Raw genomic sequence first — 21154 nt, forward strand, 5'->3', positions numbered from 1 at the left:
AACTCGTTTGTTGTCAGTTTACATTACCTGAATATAAATTATATTCACAGTGCTTATAACGGTAACTTAGATGAATAACACATTTATTTCTATATGTACTGTATATCAGAAGCATATATATATTGTTTTAGTTCATTTATAATATAACCTTTCTTCAGTACAGCTACAGTATAATTAAAATATCAGGATTTCAGCAGCAGCAGAATCTTTCTGTGTTGTCTACCTACAGGCTCAATACATATTCCAGCTGTCGGAACTGATTTCACACCTGGATAAACAAACACTTTGTGTTTCTCGTTTTCCTTGGCTACTGTAGCAGCGCTGCAAGTCTGTACTTTACACAGACACAAAACAATTCTGGCTAACATGATCACATAATACATCAGGGACACCTGTATAAAACCAATTAACACCTTTATATAAGTGCACTGGTGGGCTGCTTTGTTACACAAGAACTTGCAGCTCAGTGCAAATACAGTGTTAAACATGAATCACTTTCATGAGAAACCTGTTTTTTTGTTGGTTTTTTGTTTAAAATATTTAACACATCCATGTCATGCCTCCTTATCTCACTTTCAAGTTCCAGCCTCGCTCCTATTGTAACCCAAAATGGCCTGGCTGTCATTTCTAGCTGTGTATTGGTTGAAAGAGAAAAGGACATCAGCAAAGATGAGAAACTGAGACCTTGCACCTGTTAATGCAGGAAGCTGGTTGCTCCCTTGTGCTCCTTGAATGCAGAGGAAGAGAACAAATAGGTCAGATGTGTGGTGCCACATTACTCCATGCTTTTAGTTCAACAGCGTCTGGGAGGGAGATATCCTGTGTATCAGCATATCACAGTACCGGAAACAACTCAAAGATCACCTCTATATATACAGTGTGTAAATATGTAGTGGGACATGGGGATAGATGGGCAGACATACAAACAGAAAGTCTTAATGAACACCCTGATTGTAATACTCTTGCTATCTTGTGTATACCACAGTTGGTAAAGCAGTTCTCCAGTTATTTGCTAAATGCATTTAATATTGTAATTTGCTCTTATTCCTGATTACATACCTAAGCGTGTTCATCACTGGTGCATTTTCCAGAGGACCTTGTTTTAAAGATCTTCACGCTTGCAGATCCAAACCCTGATGCTGTTTAAATCAATGCAATATGCATACAAATTCAGTATCTGCACTGTGCATTGAGCTTGGGCTTGTGAATGTGTGCTAGCAGACATTGTGCTAGCAGGCACCATGACAGCTTCCCCTCATTGATGTGACCTTGACCTTGGTGACAATGATCATCGTCAGGTTGTAGGTATTCCCCCATGCCTTATGACGCATGTTGTCTTCAATCCCTTTGATTGTATGTTGTTGTTCCTGAGGTGGATTACACTGAGCTGGTTGCTATGCAGCAACGTGGAACTCACAAGACATGTGATCGCCAGTTTGGTGCTGATGAAGTGATGAATTTCCACATTGGCTGTGTAACGCATTGTAGTTATACAGCTTTTTTTTTTTTACTTCTAACAGAGAATATGTCAGTGAGTAACGCTGTTGGTGATACAGACATTGAGGAATACAATGTGAACAACAAGGCATGAAATGTCACTACAAGAATTTAGGCAATTCAAAGATATTGGGCTTTTGGTTCTGGGAGAAAACAATTGCCAGGCAGCTAAAGGTTTAAACTGTTATCACTAGACGGTGATATAATTGTAAACATAATCTGTAGTGTTATACAGTATACATTATATTGGTGTAACACCACCACACCACCATATTGTGAATGCACAATATCTTAAATGTTTATTTCTCGCGGTAACTTAATGCAATGACAAAAGAATAAAAAAAGAGATAAACATGTTTATATTTCTTAAGAAAATGTTCTTAATTTAAGGTAATTACAGATGTAATTTAGACAATTCTCCACCATAATCCCTATAATTTCTGTCACACTGACTTTCCAGCAATCTGTATTCATGTACAACCTGGCTAGGAAGAACACGATTCATTTTAAATTATTTCTATTCATCCTGCTGCCCACATTCCTGTGTGGATCAATTTCTGCACATTTGCTGGAACTTGGCTAGCGCCAAGCAGCTTAAATGACAATGGAGTGTATGATTAAACAGCAGCGGGTGGAGGGATGTGATGCATGTTAACCAGGACCGCCTGCTGTAGCACCGATCTGCAATCAGCCAGTCCACAGTCTGTGACATGCATTTGATCAGTCCCCTGCAGCATTGCTGCTATAGCTCACAGTCATACCAAGGGCATACACCCTGAGCAATGACAGGATCCCCTCGTTCGTGCGTGCGTGTGTGCGTGTGTGTGTGCGTGTGTGGGGAGGTTTTTTTTTCTCTCCTGAAAACAGAAACAGCCTTTAGTGAGGACACAAAGAAAATGTATCAAGCTTCTGTTGTAAATGTCCAGTTTAAGATGTCAATCTTGTTAGTGAGATCACTGCAAGAGACAACTCTTTGTTCTAATTGCAAAGGTGTTATTCACCAGCAGAACTGAATGTATTTACTTCTCATTGAACCCTTCTTTGTTTGTGATGAGATTATATTTATAATTGGTTGTAAATCCAGGATTGAAATAACCAACAAAAGAGTTTAATTCAAGATGTGTTCTTATTTCCTCTTCTGTGACCTCAGCAAGTGTTGTTGTCTTACAAAAGGGTAACTAATTATGTAACATAATGTATGTATATTATATATTTTGTAAAAGTGACTAGAATATTTACTAGTTTACACATTCAAATATATGTTATGCCACGCCTTTACATTTTCCCTATAGTTCTCAGGAGACTTTGGTTATTTTCATTTAGACACGGCAATTCAATACAAAATATATATTCACTGCAAACACCGTTTTATATTCTTCAAAGAAAACAAACGTACTGGGTCAGACGTTTCTAAAAATGGGCATTTGTATGAATTATTTTGCTTTGATAAATAATTTTGACAATGAATAATAACGTTTGACAATGAATAATAACGTTTCTCTGGGTGCAGCACCCTACTTCAAGGTATTACTTCTCATAGCTGCATTATGAGTATCACAAATTCAGACCAAGATTCTTCCATTTGTAGGAGTCTGCACTTAAATTGTGTTTTGGCAGAGCAGTGAGTTTGACAAATGCATTGGTTCATTCACTCACAACATCTAAAGCAATACACAGAGTGCATGTATACAAATCTGTAAATCTGTAACCATCCGATGTAAAAGTACCCTAACCCATCCCTCATCTACTTTTCTCTGCCAGTTATCTTTCATTTTTTCCTTCCCGGTTACCAGTTTTAATAGCATATGACCTACATTTCTGCTGATGTGCTTTTTAAAATTATATTTATCATAGTTTACATTGCTAAAGACTAACAGAATTTGAGAAGCAATGTGTCTATTTTATTCAACGTAGAGTAGAACAATGAATGTAATGGACTGCTGTGGTGAGAAGCAGTTGAAAGGACGTTTGTGAGCATGAAGAAATTGGTGTTTTCCCAATGAGTCACTGGATTAGGTTACTCTCCCATGATTCCAGCAACCAGGAAACAAGAATTTACAGTGCAATAAATTGCTTAAAATATTTCTCCAGACAAGCAGGGCAAACAGCAGTGCTTTTGAAGTATGATTTACCTAATTAAGTTATTAGCAGTTCTGCAAAACAAAATTATTTCTGTAATAATGTGTGTATTTTGTTTTCTGTTAATTGTGTACTACATAGGCTAGAGTAAAAAATAAACTGCACTAAAATAATTTTGTTTTAATAAAAAAATATATATTTTATTATTTTCACACTGTACAGTAATCTGTAAAATACAGCAGCTTGATTTATTTTGAGTTACTGGTAGGCTAAAGTAAAAACAAAGTGTGCTACAGGTTTTTATTTGCTCTTTACTGTTGTATAGGCCTGTACTGTACAGATTTATTACAATATTTTTTTTTTTTTTTTTAAATCATACAACTCATTCAGACATTTCCAGTTTAGCGAGGGGCTACTAATTAAATCAAAAATATGAAAACCTTTTTGATGGAATTTTTTTTTTTGATTTGGGGGTGGGGGCGAAGGTGGGAGGGCCCACTGGAGGTCCATTGCCCGGGGCCCACAAAAACCTGGCGCCAGCCTTGTCTAAAATACACAGGTCTCATGTGTCAGACATTTGTGTCTTAAAGAACCATCCATTTACAACATTCATGCACAATGATGTCCTTCTGTCTGTTCAGAATGTAACAATGCCTTCTTATTCCTCCCTATGCTTTTTCACATTGATACTTCATTTAGGTAACATAACTGACAAGAGGTCCTGTGAAATACACCAATTAATGAATTCTGACTGAGACATGTCAACTGACTGCTATCACAAATTTCACAAACCCGAAGCTGAAACACTGTTCACACTGTATTCATTTGCATAATAAACACTTTATGACTTGATAAGATGCCGAAGCCTCAGCCATGCTTTAACCATTGTAAGTAAAAACTGTATAAATCACTTCCTCATGCAGGAGCACCATTAATCTAAGTCAAGACTGTATCAGATTTTGTAAAGGATACTGTAAATATGGATCTAATATAGCCCCAAGGGAAGTTTGCAAAATTCAAAACATAAATATAAGTAATGATTTATAACAACTGGCCATGTGAACAATCAGTGTGTGTGTGTTCGGCATGTATGTATGTTCGGTTACACTTTTTTTGCCAGCTTTTATGTACAAGTAAACATTGATTCAAAGGTTGTAAAGCACCACCAATACAGCTGAGGCTGGACATAGGTAATCATGGAAAAGACTTGTGGGCCTGATTCCAGAACAGCTTGCACACACTCCAGTGGCAAGTATATATCTGTGCCCATTAAAACAAGGCTTGCCCTTCTGGTTACATATTGAGTCAAATTAATCTAAACAGCTATTAAAAAGTACAAAGGTGATTTACCGTTTCTGTTTGAAGCTGACTGAGGTGAAGGCAGATCGAAATGTTTCGCAGAGTTCCTAGAAATAAAACAAGACAGACCACATAAGTTATACACAAAAATAAAGAGGATCTGGGGCAATGCAACATTTTGTTGTATTGATTTATTTTATTGAATTTTTTTGACCTGGAGAGTAACAATTGAGACCTAAGCCTCATTTATAAGAGGATCCTGACAAAGAGAACACAAACATTCAGCTGAAGTCACAAACCATCAAAAATGCTGTACTGGTACATGCACATTTGCAAGTTATCTGACAGGAACTGCAGTACTTTCTGTGGCCACACCAGTGTCACCCTTAACTGACTCAGAATTAACACATACACAGTCAACTGGGACATAGTCAGTAATATTAATGTCTTGGTCGAGAGGCTTTCACAGCAGAGCACAAAGTAAAAGTCTTGTTTGTATTGACTCCAATGTGGGGGACCAATGTATGACAGTACTTTTACTGCACTGCAAACACAGTAACAGTACAGCTGCAATACCCTGTATGGTCATTCCACGCTCCTTTGACTCATAGTGCTAAACCTCAGGTCAGGGCAACACTGCTAAAACACAAGAAACAGCCATAGATCTGGGCACCTCTTCTCACAACTTAATCCATCAAGTCTTCAGTTTTTGGAATGGTCTTGATAATAATGTAGTTTACAAGATAAGGCTACATATAATGACGTAATGATACACGGGAATTCATATTTATAAAGGCAAAGTTTTCCACAGCACACATAGTTAATGTGTGAGTAAGTAAGGCTACACCTAATTATTCTGTCTGAACCCATAACTGTGTTTTATGTATGCAGGCAGTGCCAGAACACATAAAGTCTTTGCTTTGGGCTATAAGTCCACAGAAGGTTTTACAACGTACAGATGTGACGAATTCCTTACTTGTAGACCTGTGTAGAATTATCACCTTTTCCTAAATTAAAAATGTACACTCTGATATAAATGTCTTTCACGGTAATAATAACGCTTTGTCGAACCTTTTTTGAAGAGTACTCTGACAATGAAACGCTGCATTCTAGCGGGATTTCCCCCTAAACTTATTTCACTTTAAATTAACGCCTAATTCTTATGCTTTTGCTGTATTTCTTGCTGTACTGGGAAGATTCAATTAGTAAACATTTATGGATATGCAATTATTGTAATTACAATTTTAAACTTGATCTATTTTGTATAAGGCCCATGTACTTCCAGATTTTAAAATCTGGATTTTCTGCACTTTCTGCACTATTGACTAAAAACGAAAATTCATAAATAAATGTTACTACTTTTATTTTGAATGTTTTTCATCCCCCTAAAGCTCCACATGTTTTTTTTCAGATGATAATGAAAATACTGTATATTAATGCCTTACATAATGAGATTGTGGTTCAGCTGGGAGATACTTAAAAGTGAAACCCCCAAACCCTCTGCTAATGTACATGAAAGTCAGCGGCGTGACATTTAGAGTCTGACAGCATTTTCATATCAAAGAAATATCTTCCACTGGCCTTTATGCAAACTACTTGCAAACGCTATTCCTTGATGTACAACATTTTTCTAAAATTGTTCAAATGTTTCTAATTGTCAGTGTGCAGTACGTGAACATTTAGACTGTGGCAGTGTCTAACTGGAATACTACGTGTGCTTCTACTTGTTTCAACTAAAGAAAATTAAATAGTCTCGTAGTTCTATGGTTAATTACAGAGTGAGTGGACATACATTATAAATGTATTAATACAATTTTATTACCATAGCTAGTGTATATCATAATATGTGATATACAGGCTGGGCATAACATATGAGGTGTATTCAGATAATAGTATTCTATGTAGTACAGTGTTTCTGAACTGGAAGAGTATAGGAGGCACACAGTATACACATGTGCGCATTATACTGTATTCCAGGCAACCCCTCACCAGGAGCATAGACCGCAAACAAATTACTTCTCTTTACATACTGACTAGTAATAATGTTTGTATTGTTTTTCTCTTTTTACTCCTACAGCGTAACCTCATGTTAACATAGCAGAGCTAGTTGAAATTCGTCCAACAAGCAAATAATACCACACACACACACACACACACACACACGCAAACACGCGCACTGACTCCCTCAATGTCACATGTTTGACAGTGCATTCCTCCGATCTATCCCCTGAAGAAGAGGCCCTGAAAACGATTAAAACTATCTGACAAGCAGTATTGAGAAGTCTCCCGAGTCTCCTGCTTTCCTGCTTATGTAATTGTTCTAAATGCCCTCATTAATTATGCACTGTAATTGCAGTGAGTAACCTCTGGAGCCGTGCTGCTTCTGTCTATTATTAGAAAACAACGCTCTTTCAGGTTGCCCACAGGACTCTGCTATGTCCACAGTGCTGCCTGCATGACTTCATTGATAATATCTGGTAAGGCACTTTAACACTTTTAAGCTGTTCTTTGGGCCTGCCGCGGCATTATCAAGTTATTTATTCCCATGGCCATAAGGGATCTTTCCACTGGGCTGTATTTTCCATCGCTCAGAATGTAAGAAACTACCATCTGATATCCAGGATTTTCCATTATTTTCTATTCAGTGTGCTAAGAGAAGCACTGGTAGCTCACAGTTGGATTTACACAGACATGCCATGCCTCATGCATTCAACACGAGACATTTCTACCCCACCAAGCAAGAGACATTCTCTTCTCTCACAAAGGCTATTTATGACAGGATTTGAGGTTCTAGAAGTATTTTTAAAAGCAAAAAGGTTTTTTTGGAAGCACTACAGTAGAATCAGTAGAATGAAGTAAAGGTGGAAGCAATATTCAAAGCTGTGAGCCAGATATACAGTAGAAGATGATTCTTTACAGTGAGTGCAACCACTGCCTCTACAGAGAAGGAACAGCTCATGCTCTGAGGTTCTCATCACAAATGCTATATAGCTAACTGCACGCTCAAATCAACTAGAGGATAGTCCTCAGCAGAGCGGGATTCCTAACGTTCATAAAGGAATTCTGTTTTACCAATACACTTACCTAGATACATAAAGAACTTTAGTTATAATTCCCTTTGGAGAACCTGGGGTATCTATGATCCCTTCTAAATTACTGAACTGAAGTAGAGGTATGTATTAAAAAATAAAGGGATTCTAGTCTGGCTTGAGGTGTATTTACTGAAACTGAAATGGAAAAAGATTTTGAGTCAAAACGCTTGTCATTAAATGAAATAACAGTATTTCCAAATTCAGCACTATTTGCATGTTTAGCAGTTGTGGATGGCTTGAGGTATAGTGACAAGAAATCCATTATCAGCTGGGAAAATAGATGTACTGCACTTGGTTTGATTTCCTTCACTTCTGCTCTGAGCAGTATTCATTTCTATACAGAAAAATAGTTAGATTTTCCAAGCATTATTAAACCGAAAAGGAGCAGGTACAGCCATAAATAGGTTGATTGTGATGCAGTTGGCCTTGTTAGTATTATCTGTCCTCCCAATCAGTGGTAAGACTGAATGTTTTGTCTGCCCCAATTTTCAACTGAAAAATGAATATCAGAATTTAGAGCAAGATGTTTTTCCCAAACAAACTGTGTCATAAATCCTCTCACCACTTAATCAAGTAAAACCTTGCAAAGTCACAAGAGGCCAATCTTCCCTTCAGCACACTTAATATACCACACTGACATATCACTTTTTCACCTTCTAAAAGAGCAGCACAACACTTTGTAAGGGAAACAGAAAGCGAGGCTTCCACACAGGGGTACCATAAACATTGCAGCAACATAATTCATTAATGCAGAAAGCAACACAGGAAATATTTTGCATCAGCACAATGTGTTTATACATTATTATAGGTTAAATGGTGAAGGTTCAGCCTTGACAGCTGTTTTTATAAAGTGTGTGAGTTCCATGAATAGCAATCGCACCATAAATTACATTTAAATGCAATTGCTGCAACAGGGGGGAAATGTCCCAGATTACCAGTCAATCTGAATGGACATAATCTTTTAACATTGCGGTATGTTATGACAAAGAATACATGTCACTAGCAGCTGTTTACCAAGCCACCAGGCACACTATACAAAAAAATAATTGAGACCCAAAACGATTGCTAATAAGGTGTTATGGTTTACCTAGTGCACATGTATTGTATTATCCTGAGTCCTAGCCCAGCTACTGACACTGTATGTATAAGGATTTCACTCAAGTTCCATAAGCCTCAGGACAGACCTTTCAAAAAAACAGAACAAAAATGATCCCAGAAGTCAACTTTAACTTTAGCGTAATGGCAAACTTTTGTAAGAGGGTTTTTTTTTTTTTACCCTTTTATCTAAAGTATCGCAGGCTTTGTAATACTCTGTCATAACCGTTTACAAATGCCTACACTGTCTTCTATCTTTATGTTCTGAAGGACGGTTTCCTCAAATTACATGCTGTGGTCATTAAGATGATGGATAACAGTGCTGGAGGATTGAGAATGAAGGCCTCTGAAGGACAAGCAGAGTCCAGTGTGGACAACAGCAGTTTAAAATCAAGACAGATAAAAAGGTTGCTGTACCAGCTGGTATAGGACACAGTTTCTATCCCACAATCGCAGGGCTGTAACAATATCTCACAACAGGACAGGTTACTTCTCAAGAGTGGGATGAAAGTGTAACAAGATTTTGTTTGTATTTTATTTAAACAATGTATTGTATTATTAAAAATGTTATGTCTTCTTGTGGTTCCTCGCTCAAAATCAGTTTAACTATGTTGACCCAAATATCATCAGAAACTTGACTATAAGGCTATAGTCAGATAATTGGTTCGATAGATGATGAAAAGATTAGTGATAAAATCAGAATTGATTAAAACAAAACACATCTGTAAAAGCAAAACCGCTCAACAGTCAGTCCTCGTTGACCTTGGTTGTTGTTGTGTTTTGCTATATCTAAATGCAATTTATAACCACATATCTCAAATAGTTATAAAACCTTATTGTTTTAAAGCGTTTACTGTATTATAATGAAAAAAGAGCCAGTAGAAAATTAGATTCAATTTGAGAGGCACTGAGCTTAACAAACAAGTACTTGTAATAATGAAATACTGTTATACTGTTAAGATACTAGAATATTGCTGCTCTTTCGTTTGCTTTATTGTATAAGCACCCTTAGTACTCTGACTAAAATTCACAAAAAACATGACATGAATAATTCATAAACAATTGAAGAAAAAAAGACAAACCATTTCTTGCAACAAATTTGGTTTTCATATTTATTGAGCGGTCGACAACAACGTCTGCGCTTTACCTAAATGAGTGCATGTCCTACTGGAGGTCTAATTTTCCTTGCCTTACGAGCAACATACTAAACAGTGTTGGGATTCGCCAGCCCTGGTACAGCAGAGAATAGGATACTCAGCTTGTGCACAAAGACATTTACAAACGAGAGGAGGACATTCGGCCCATCTAAGCTCGTCCGGTTCCTAGTAGCTGATTGATCTCATAACTTTGTCAAGCTGGGTCTTAAAGGATCCAAGTGATTCTGCCTTGACAACATGACTTAGGTATCCAATCCCACGTTCTGTGTGAAGAAAGTTAGGAATGGTACCGAGACTGACCAATGCCTGATCTTTTGCTGAACGAGTGACTATAACTAACAGAAATGCAATAGCATCAGATTCATTACAAAAAAATCACTCAGATAAAAAAAAAAACTTTCAGCAGACTGTGGATTATTTAAATGTTTTAAAAAAGTGAAAATAAGACCTCTATTGGACGGAATTTTCCTAATTTTGGGTTTTAATAAGAACATGCAATTGCATAAATAAAGTGTCCTGCTAATGAAGATAGAGGGGACTGTGAAGATCATCTGAAAACCTCTGGTTTCTGTGTAAATATCAGAGGGTGATATTGCTGTAAATGTTCAACAATATCAACGTAAAGAATTAATTAGGCTAGGTTAAGTTCCAGAACTTAAAAATCGTCACAATTTAAAAATCTTATTTAAAGAGATTAGTATTTGCAAAAAAAGGGGGAGAGAGAAACCGCTAGATCTTCAAAGTTTACATTTAACATTTAGAATAGGGTGTGTTTTTTAATTTTGCAATAATGCCGATTAGGAGCAAACATCTTTACGAATCTAGCCCTAAAAGACTAGAGCTTCTCTTTTGGGACAAACATTGCTTATGTGCATATGCTTCACTAAGCAATTGATTAATTTATCATTTTATCTGTCCATTAATCTAGCAACATATTGATTGATTTTAGGCTTGTCGAGAAACTGAGCACCAAAGGACCAAAACAGATCAATGGGCTGACTATATTCAGACATCAACAATATAATAGGTATACTAATGCAGTCTCTACCCATGTGGAAAACTGGATGCACTTTGTTCCTGACCAGACTTTCTTGTAGGTTTAGTGTTATATACACGACACTATAGATTAGAAAAAATTTGTTACTTACGTATTGCCAAGTACTATAAAACTATTCCTGCAAGGTTAAAAGCTATGACCGGGGCAAGATTTTGGTTTCATTAAAAAGGAGACAGACACTGTTTTAGAACGTGAGTATCCTGATTAGTTAAGGCTTGGGGATTTATGTACTAACCAATGTAAAATAAAACAGAAAAGTATTAACTGGGCTTGTTGTGGGGTAGAGAGACATTAGCTATAGCTCTATTAGCTAACCGCTCACAACACTGGGGAATGCTTTCTTACATGAAAGGAATGCTAAAAGGCATGAGCCACTTATTATCTGCATCGAGCACACGACTGTCCTGAAAAAAGATTAATGGAGCTACTGAAACTATTTGCCCACAAGACAAAATATTATTCAGGGTTTTGACTGTGAAAGAAAGCCTGCAGTCCCCAGACTAAAAGACTAAAAAATGTTCAAAGCACAAAACATTACAAAGAGCTGTGTAAATCTGTTTCCTGGATAAAACGTTGTGTGCAAATATTAAAGTTCATGCAATAATCTCTATCTATGTAATCTTTATTGATAATCAATAATAGAGTATAAAAAAAAGAAAATCTAAATAAATACATTGCTCTGCATTCTCTCTCTTTGTTGCATGAGCTCTTGGGAATTGAGCCAAACATGACAAGCACCCGTTTAAACAGCACGCATAGAAGTGTAGTCTCGTGAGTCAAGGTGTCATATCACTCAGAAATATGACCATGGCCTGTCAGAAAGGTTTCTGATACACTATGTGATTGCAGTTTGTTTGTATGTCATAAGGAGTTGTTGTGGTTATGGGATTTTGAATCATCTCTGCCGCATTCTGCTTCCAGTGCCTGATTCTCTCTTCACTTGGCAACAACAGAGTTTTAAAGCAGATGTTCCCACACTCACTTAAGCATAAAGTATACATCTTGCTTTCCATTTTAAGAATTCAAGTGCTCACTTCAAGATTTTCCATGTACTCTAGCTCAGGATGAAAAAAACAACATTTCATGCTTAAATTGGTATTGTTCATTTAAAAAAAAAAAAAGATGGCTTGCCTTTTCATAAAATCCCAGACATTTGTCTGTCTGCCCTGCACAGTTTCCCAGTCATACACAGGCACGCATAACAGTGCTATAGGATTTGGAATTATGTGGATCGGACTATGGCTAATTTGATGTCTGTTTTGAGAATTTGCAAGTGGGGGATATTAGCCAGCCCAGAATTGTATTGACCTGTATTGGGATGTATCCATGGCACTGGGGTTAACTCCTCTGATCTTATTCACAAAAGTCTTTAACTTCCACAGAGTAGGCAGAGCCACAGTTTAGCATCTCATCTGAAGGACAGCATTTCCTGCACACCACTCCAAGACACTGACTGAGCTGTGACTCAGACGAAAGAGTGCCCCCTTGTGACCTACACCCACCAAAATTACTTATAGCAGCACCTTATCTCCATATGAGGCCAGGTCTCCCATCCTAGTGCTAACCAAGATCAACCTTGCTTAGCTTCTAAAATCAGACATGATGGTATGACTGTTCCTCTTCCGTTTCTATGTGGGAAGCACCAAATAATTGTGTAGTATCTTAAAACTGCTGCCACAGAGCAAGTGCTCAGTACGGTAGGTGGCACCTAGCTCATATAATGTTGCATAGTGCCTGCTGTACTGACACGGGCTGGCTATGAGAAACTGCTGAATTAGCTTCTGATGGCAAGAATATAAAATTACTACAAAGAAGCAATCATACACTGGCACACTGGCCTTGATGTGTGCAAATTATATACTACATTAAATACCATTACATAACACAAAAAATTAAAGGGGTACTTACTTTAAAAATTGCACAAAGTGAAAGTACTGTACATTTTACGTAAACATTCGGTGTTCTTCAGGGGTGTAAATATTCACTCAAGCCAGGTCCCATCTATCCATGCCAGCAATGCATTTGTCAAGAGAAAGCACTCGGCTGGGCCTCTTCTCATGACATTATGAAATAGGCAGTTCTGAGTTGCAGACTTACTACTGAGTCAGATGTAAGCCTCTATGAGATCAAATAAGGTCAGAATGGAACAGCTGCACCACGTCCCCTTAGCAGGTGACCACATTGCTAGTGTTTTTCAAGTTCAAGCTCAAATACAGCTTTTCGGGGTCAGACACTCACGCCAGAGGTGGAAATGAGTCTAAAACGTAAAGCATAAAATAGTAACATTTGTAATGCTTGGCATTTTGGGAAAAATGTTTACAGGAACAATGTGATACAAGAGACAGTGTGCAGATAGCATGCTGTCATCATCCAAGGTCCTAATAGTACAGATATGAAAAGCCAACTGGAGAAACGGACTTCCCATGCCCTTTAAGTGAAGGTTGGAGATCTCCCACCAGCAGTATTCTCTTAAAATAGACGTACCCAAGTCTATTCTATATTTAGAACCTAACTTGTGTTTTCCAGAGTTGGTGATTTAAAAAACGAATGTACCTTCAGAAATACACTACTTTAGCGAAATTGTTTTCAGTTATTCAGCTATCTCCCAAATGCCACCTTTTAGTGCAGAATAATGTTAATTAACTTTTTGCCAAACGTGTCAAATTGCAGGGGGAAAAAGTGACTAATGTTGCTAGAATAAGTACAATGAATGAATACATCGACTACTTTATGAAATAAATGGCTATTGTTTGTAGTTACTGTCTTCAGACTCAGTCTGAATGTATTGTTGATTTCTGGGACATTTTTTTTTGTTTAAACTTAGTTGGGTTAGCTGACTATAGTGGACTGGTAGAATTCAAAATTAAAATATAATTCTCTGTTTAGTTACTTTGGGGATTTAAATAACAGTTTAACAGCTTTTGAATATTTCCTCAGAAAAATGATATAATATTCTAAAGAACAGTGTGTAACAGCTTAGAGTAGCTGGCTGAAACAAAAGCCAATGCATCTACAGTAAATTCTAAGAACAGAAGCTTGTTCTGTTTGTTGCCTTTGTTTTTGGTTTCAGTAATCACATGCTGGTAACTCAGAAGTGTAGGTCACCCCTGGTCTCAATGGTGCTCTATGCAGTTGGGGTGAAAAAGGTGGTTTCTTGTGGGAGAGTGTTGCAGAAGGTTAATTCAGCTGTTCAACTTCATGACTTAAGGTTACTTCTTTCAAAAGTAGAAACAAATACTTTTTTTTTGGTTTAATCTAATTTAAAAAATATCGATGCAGTTCTTTACGGTTTCAGGTAAGGAATTCCTGGAAGAAGCATAGCAAAAAACATGTTTTTAAAAGATTAGGAATAAAAATGTACCCTGCATTATACAACACACTGAGCACATGTGCATATGTGTTGAATGATGCATGTACAGTACTGGCAAGGTATGTCACAGCTGGCTATAGGCACTTGCAAACATTTGGACTTTACATAGTAGAAATTATATTTTTACCTGTGTGGGGTATTTTATAGTACATTAGGTATGTAAGTAACCCTGCAACAAGTCTTACAGGTGTCAGTGCCCTAAAAAAAAGCCGACTGCAATGACCTACATACAGCAGGAGAACTAGAATGGAATAACAAATGTGAATGCACAGTTTCAGAGGCTGAGCGGTTCTCAAGATCTTCATTTTATCCAAACAAATTGATCCTTCACTCTAAAGTGCTAAAAGGTTAGAACAACATGCTTTACTCTGTTAATCAGATTTTGTAGAATTTAGCATGCAACAAGAGCATGTAGGCCTACTTGTTTTTCTCTAAATAAATTATGACTCTTGCTTTAAAAATAAAACAACAAAAAAAAAGTGTCCCAATAGAATTGTTGCGGAAGACTAAATCATTTGAAGGCTTCTTGTGGGATGAAAAGACAACTCCATGGGAATTGCTATGCAGAGGCTGTGCAATACATAAAGGAGCTCAGAAAAGACAAGCGGGCATGACAGTAGAGACGTACATCTTTAGAGACAGCAGTACATAATAAAAATAACATCCCTGTGTTCATTTGGTCAGCATAGTTACCGTAACTCTTTAACATCACAAAGATGAATCTACCCAAACTATAATGATGTTTTCTGTTTCAGTAATGTACAAATCCTGATATAACTGGGAGTTTGGGATTAGTAGTTTATCATTTTTGCATGAGATACGGTCAGGATTGTATCCCAAATCCCATATTCAGGTTCTCACATACCATCAAAAAAACACATATTGAGTGATTGTAGTGAAAGCTTTTCATACAGTAAGTCCCAGTTGGGGGTTTATAACTCTTCCACAGTCCATACACCTCTTTAGTGAACCCCAGAGAAGCCAACTGTTGTGGCAGGTGGTGAAGTCAGGACTGCTTGTTTGCCATGCATATGTGATTTCCAAGCTAATGCAGCAGCCAGGGAAACTGTCATTGTCGTTCTGGGAAAAAAGTCTATAGAACTTTAGGGGTACAAACAGCTTTGGAGTAGTGTAATGGTAAGATCACTGGGTTTTAGTGCTGACCAAGTGCTTGGAAATAAATGTAAATTTACTAGTCTGCAACCTTGTTGGTGATCAGCTGGCAACCTTCGCAAATGAAAATTCTAATAACAGCATAGCATCTAACCCACACCCGAATGCCTGACTGAAGAAATTCCATAAGTAAGGTAACAAAGACGAATCTGAATGCAATAAAAACCAGATCTGTAAGCTCTGCGTTATATTAAAATATGGCTCAGCTATTTGTTTCTGTTTTTGGGAGATTGAGCCTGGAGCAAAGTTGAGAACATTTCAGAAATGGTACAGCACTTTAAAACCTTAGAGGATCTTTTACCAAAGGTAAACTACTGTAGACATTTTAATCGTCATTCACTAAGCTTGCACACAATTGTAATTGTTTTGGATATTCTTCACCAGCCAACTGCAGGCCCATATACAATCATTTTTACACGACTTGGTTTGAATTTTCGGACTTTAAAACACTACCTCACTACTTTGTGACAATTCATAACAGAATCTGTGTTCTCCATGAGCCACTAATTATTGTAATTTGTACCAATGTGTTTACTCAGTGTTTTTGCATCAAACGCTCCATGGTGAGGGATACCACTAGCTATAGTAAAGTAAAACAGTGTTCCCTGTGCAAGTCTCTTCACAAATTCTACCGAGTCAAAGAAAAAGCAAGTACAAAAAATAAACCCCTAAAACCCAGAAGAAGGGATTTATAAAATATTATTAATTCATAGAATTTCAGAGTAGAAAATAGAACAATGGGAATTATGCTCACTCGACAGTAGGACAAAAAAGATACTTGAAGAATGATGAAACTCGAGCATTTCATGAAAAATGAATAAAAAATGTAACAGCAGGAAAGCATTTCCTGAAGAGATTGACATTCTTGTGCACATATGAGCCATTGCTATGCATGCCGCTGGCAATTTACAAAGCATTTGTAGGCCACAGGTTTACTGTTCCTTTGATTTTAAAAACTCCTTACAAGTCAAATGCCTTGCCAGCTCAGCAATCTGCAACTAATTAAAAAAAGAATCATACTATGTTCAAGCAAAAATTGTAAAATAGGTCACTGTAAAGAGCTTAGTACACTTTGTCAAAAAGTTTTAGCACTGGATAGTGGCCCTGAGTGCGTACAAACCCAATTTGTACTCCCCTAAAAATATTCATGATGACACAAAATATAGAAGAAATGTATGAAGTGCATAGCGGTATCTTTGCAAGCACATCCACATGAAACTGTAGCATATGTTTTATTGAACAATCTGTCAAGCACAGGAAGCTTAAGAAAGAGACAGCACACATAACTGCATTTTAAAGCATTGTTCAGCTTTAAAATGCAGTTACTGTGCATTTGTGTTACTATACTGCACCACTGCTGTGATTTTGATTCAGGTTGACATAACGTGGGCCTAAATAGCACATGGATTGTTCAGTATTTCAATTTACTAACCCTAACCCTAACCCTAACCCTAACCCTAACCCTAAGCCCTACAGCAAGCACAGAGCATGAATTCTTGAATTGCCCTTACCTAAAATCAAACACAATCATTGATACGATAAAAAAGAAAGGGTTTATTTTCTTTGGAAAAGGTACCTGGAAATCCAAGAAAAATTGCACCAGTGATTTATAGTAATGTTCAAATGGAAGAGATGAGAGATATGTAGAGTTACCATATGACTCCATGTATACTAGGACAGTTTGGGAAAGTTCAGCCTTTTCTACACACACCCCGATGCATTCTGGTATGGTTTACCTGTCTCAGGTACCTTTCACAGCAGGACTACACTTACCAGAATGCATTGGGGTGTGTTGAAAGCCTGAACTGTCCCTAACTGTCCTGGTGTACATGGAGTCATTTGGAAACCCTATGTTAAAGCCAGATAAATATTTTTTTTATCAAATTGGTCATTCCCTGGAACAATTTCACAACTCCAACATCTGCACTCCAACTATATTGTATGTAAAAGCCCAGGACGAAGCTATCATTTTTCATACTCTTTCACTGGTCCCAGCGCTCCAATAACTGTGTACTGATGTTGACTGTTTGAGAGAAATATTATCACTAGACTCACAGCCTTTCCAACAAAACAATATTATCAAGCCTTACAGCTTTCAATTTCAATTTATAAAAGACAACTTTTTGACACAGCATGATGTATATTCCATTAAAATACCTCTTTAAGGAAATCATTTAGGGAATTAGCCATGGTGACTTATAACTGATGAGCTTCAAGCTACTGAGAAGATTTCCAGTAGGTTTAGTGCAATACACATCTTGCCAGTTTGCAATTTATTAACTCCAGGTAGGCTCTAGGCATCAACAGAGCAATTCTGCACATCCATGCTAAGACTTGTAACAGAAATTAATAATTTCTATAGAAGCATAATGAATTACATTGTGCTCTAATACTGTAACTTATTAGAAACCTAATATAATTTTAGACATAATACTAATTAAAGACCCCTTAAAACACCATTATATATATATATATATATATATATATGCATGTCCCATTAGCTTTTCAGTAAAAAGCCTAATTGTATAGGTCTGAATACATTTCTTTTAGACCTGAACCTAACTGTACAGCATCTTAACAGTCCAGAATGCTTTACATTGTTAATTGCAAATAACAATTTAAAAAAAGAAACAGTTGGTAAATTCAGAACATAATTTAACAAGTAACTAACCTATGCACACTGTTAATGTAGAAAGGAGTTGAGATTCCACTCCAGACATGCAAAGGGAGTCAGTTATACTGGTATACTTATTAGATGACACTATCTGGGTCACAGTTCATTAGCAACATACATTATTAAGATTTTTAGCAGAACTTTAGGTACTAGTTACATGTTTCACTCGCAATGCTGGGAAACAAATGAAAATAAGGGTACAGCTAAGGAGAATAATAACTGTAGTTGTAGGACAGAATAGGAATGCCAAAAAGCAGATTCATTGGGAAGTATTTGTTAGGAATAATCCACGGACTGGAATGATATGGCTTTCAGTATGTTTGACATAGTATTGATACAGTACGGTTGACTACGAGAGACCAAATGTTTGGCTTAATCCATAGGTTGTCAAATGTATGTACTGTCTAATTGGACATGCCTTGGCTGGTTTTGACACATGTAGAAGCGTCCACAATTCAATTATTAATTTCTCATATTCTTCCATTACAATGCTGATGTCACAAGCTCTCTCTAGAATGCTGATCTAATTGAACATCTGTATTCTATTTGAATATCATTAAGAGGAATATTTGGCGTGCCAATATTCTTCCAAGTGAATTTTTTTACAGAATGCATGGAATTCCCAATCACTCTTCTCTCAAGTTATTTAGACATGACAAATCACCAGATATGATGACAAAGGGAGTAACCGTTGAACCTTGGGGCGATGGCATCAGCTTTAACCATCGGAGATGTTAGATTACATTATGCAATGCTGTATTATACCCCCAGTCATTCTGAGGCACAATCTGACATAGACAAAGTATGAGTGTGACACAAACTTCTATATCTCAAGTGCATTGCTGTTTAACTCGCATTAGTCATTGGGGGGGGGGGGGGTAAAGAAATATGCAGTCATGTTGCGAGATACACAGAAAACAACAGCTGGAACATCAGCCATAACTAACTTCCCATTTTAACTATTCATCAGGTGCACTATTAAATTAAACAGCAGCTGTCTTTCTTGCATAATATTATCGTTAAGTTCTACCACCTGCTGCATCAGTCAAGAGCCCTGATTACGCCACCCCACCACTCTCAATGGGAGAACGCTGTCATATATATTTAATATTGAAATAGTTTAGAGATGGTGATAATTTGCTAACTTCCAGGAGATTCTTGGTTGACTCTTGGGTTTATTCATATCCTTGCCCTTTTTTCTTATTTTGAACTTGTCCCTATCTAGATCCATCTCATTTGGGCTACTGTAAAAAGTATATTGGTAGCATATATCCACTGCCGCCATAGCTGTAAATGCAAAATCAGAATCTTGGAAAAGTAAACCACCATGACCTACATCAATAACTTCTGCTAAAGAATGGTTTAACCAAGTTTTATGACAATTGGATAAGCAGTTCTCTATAATGATATGAGTGCAGTGATAATGCGAGATTATGACATTATGTATGGAGACTTTCCCCACCAGGGGATAATAACAGAAAGTCAGAGGCTGTAATTATTTACACAGTGAATCATTCTTCTGTTGGTGTGAAGTGATTAGTAGCTGCAAACCATGTGATCTCACAAGGTATTAATATACATGGAAGTGAGTTATCTCAGTAATTTCTCTACTGCTGATTGACAAGCAAAAAGAGTTACAAGGCAGCACACGAAACACTGAATATAGGAAGCGTAACAGACAGCTGGAGCAGTGTGCTTAATCCCAAGGATGGAATTACAAGCTTCGACTTTCTTGCATGTGCATATGAAGTACAGTACTGTGCAAAAGTTTTAGGCAGGTGTGAAAAAATGCTGTAAAGTAAGAATGCTTTCAAAAATAGACATGTTAATAGATTATATTTATCAATTAACTAAATGCAAAGTGAGTGAACAGAAGAAAAATCTAAATCAAATCCATATTTGGTGTGACCACCCTTTGCCTTCAAAACAGCATCAATTCTTCTAGGTACACTTGCACAAAGTCAGGGATTTTGTAGGCATATAGTCAGGTGTATGATTAAACAATTATACCAAACAGGTGCTAATGATCATCAATTCAATATGTAGGTTGAAACACAATCATTAACTGAAACAGAAACAGCTGTGTAGGAGGAGTAAAACTGGGTGAGGAACAGCCAAACTCAGCTAACAAGGTGAGGTTGCTGAAGACAGTTTACTGTCAAAAGTCATACACCATGGTAAGACTGAGCACAGCAACAAGACACAAGGTAGTTATACTGCATCAGCAAGGTCTCTCCCAGGCAGAAATTTAAAGGCAGACAGGGGTTTCCAGATGTGCTGTCCAAGCTCTTTTGAAGAAGCACAAAGAAACGGGCAACGTTGAGGACCGTAGACGCAGTGGTCGGCCAAGGAAACTTACTGCAGCAGATGAAAGACACATCATGCTTACTTCCCTTCGCAATCGGAAGATGTCCAGCAGTGCCATCAGCTCAGAATTGGCAGAAAACAGTGGGACCCTGGTACACCCATCTACTGTCCGGAGAAGTCTGGTCAGAAGTGGCCTTCATGGAAGACTTGCGGCCAAAAAGCCATACCTCCGACGTGGAAACAAGGCCAAGCGACTCAACTATGCACGAAAACACAGGAACTGGGGTGCAGAAAAATGGCAGCAGGTGCTCTGGACTGATGAGTCAAAATTTGAAATATTTGGCTGTAGCAGAA

The 21154-nt window shown here is 37.3% G+C and overlaps 1 protein-coding gene across 12 annotated transcripts in view; it reads right to left on the reverse strand.

The window, feature by feature from the left end:
- LOC117411782 (plasma membrane calcium-transporting ATPase 2) overlaps positions 1 to 21154 on the reverse strand; it is a 147609-nt gene that overhangs the window by 109393 nt on the left and 17062 nt on the right. For 10 of the 12 annotated variants that reach the window (XM_058988502.1, XM_058988489.1, XM_058988494.1 and 7 more), the window contains exon 2: positions 4927 to 4982. The exons of 1 other annotated variant lie outside the window; for it this stretch is intronic. The gene's annotated coding sequence lies outside the window, so the exon portion shown is untranslated. Of the gene's footprint in view, positions 1 to 4926; positions 4983 to 13184; positions 13314 to 21154 lie in introns of those variants that run through there. One more of the 12 variants, XM_058988491.1, reaches the window with a different exon arrangement.

The sequence above is a fragment of the Acipenser ruthenus genome, chromosome 16 (assembly GCF_902713425.1).
Source record: "Acipenser ruthenus chromosome 16, fAciRut3.2 maternal haplotype, whole genome shotgun sequence".
Lineage (NCBI taxonomy): Eukaryota > Metazoa > Chordata > Actinopteri > Acipenseriformes > Acipenseridae > Acipenser > Acipenser ruthenus.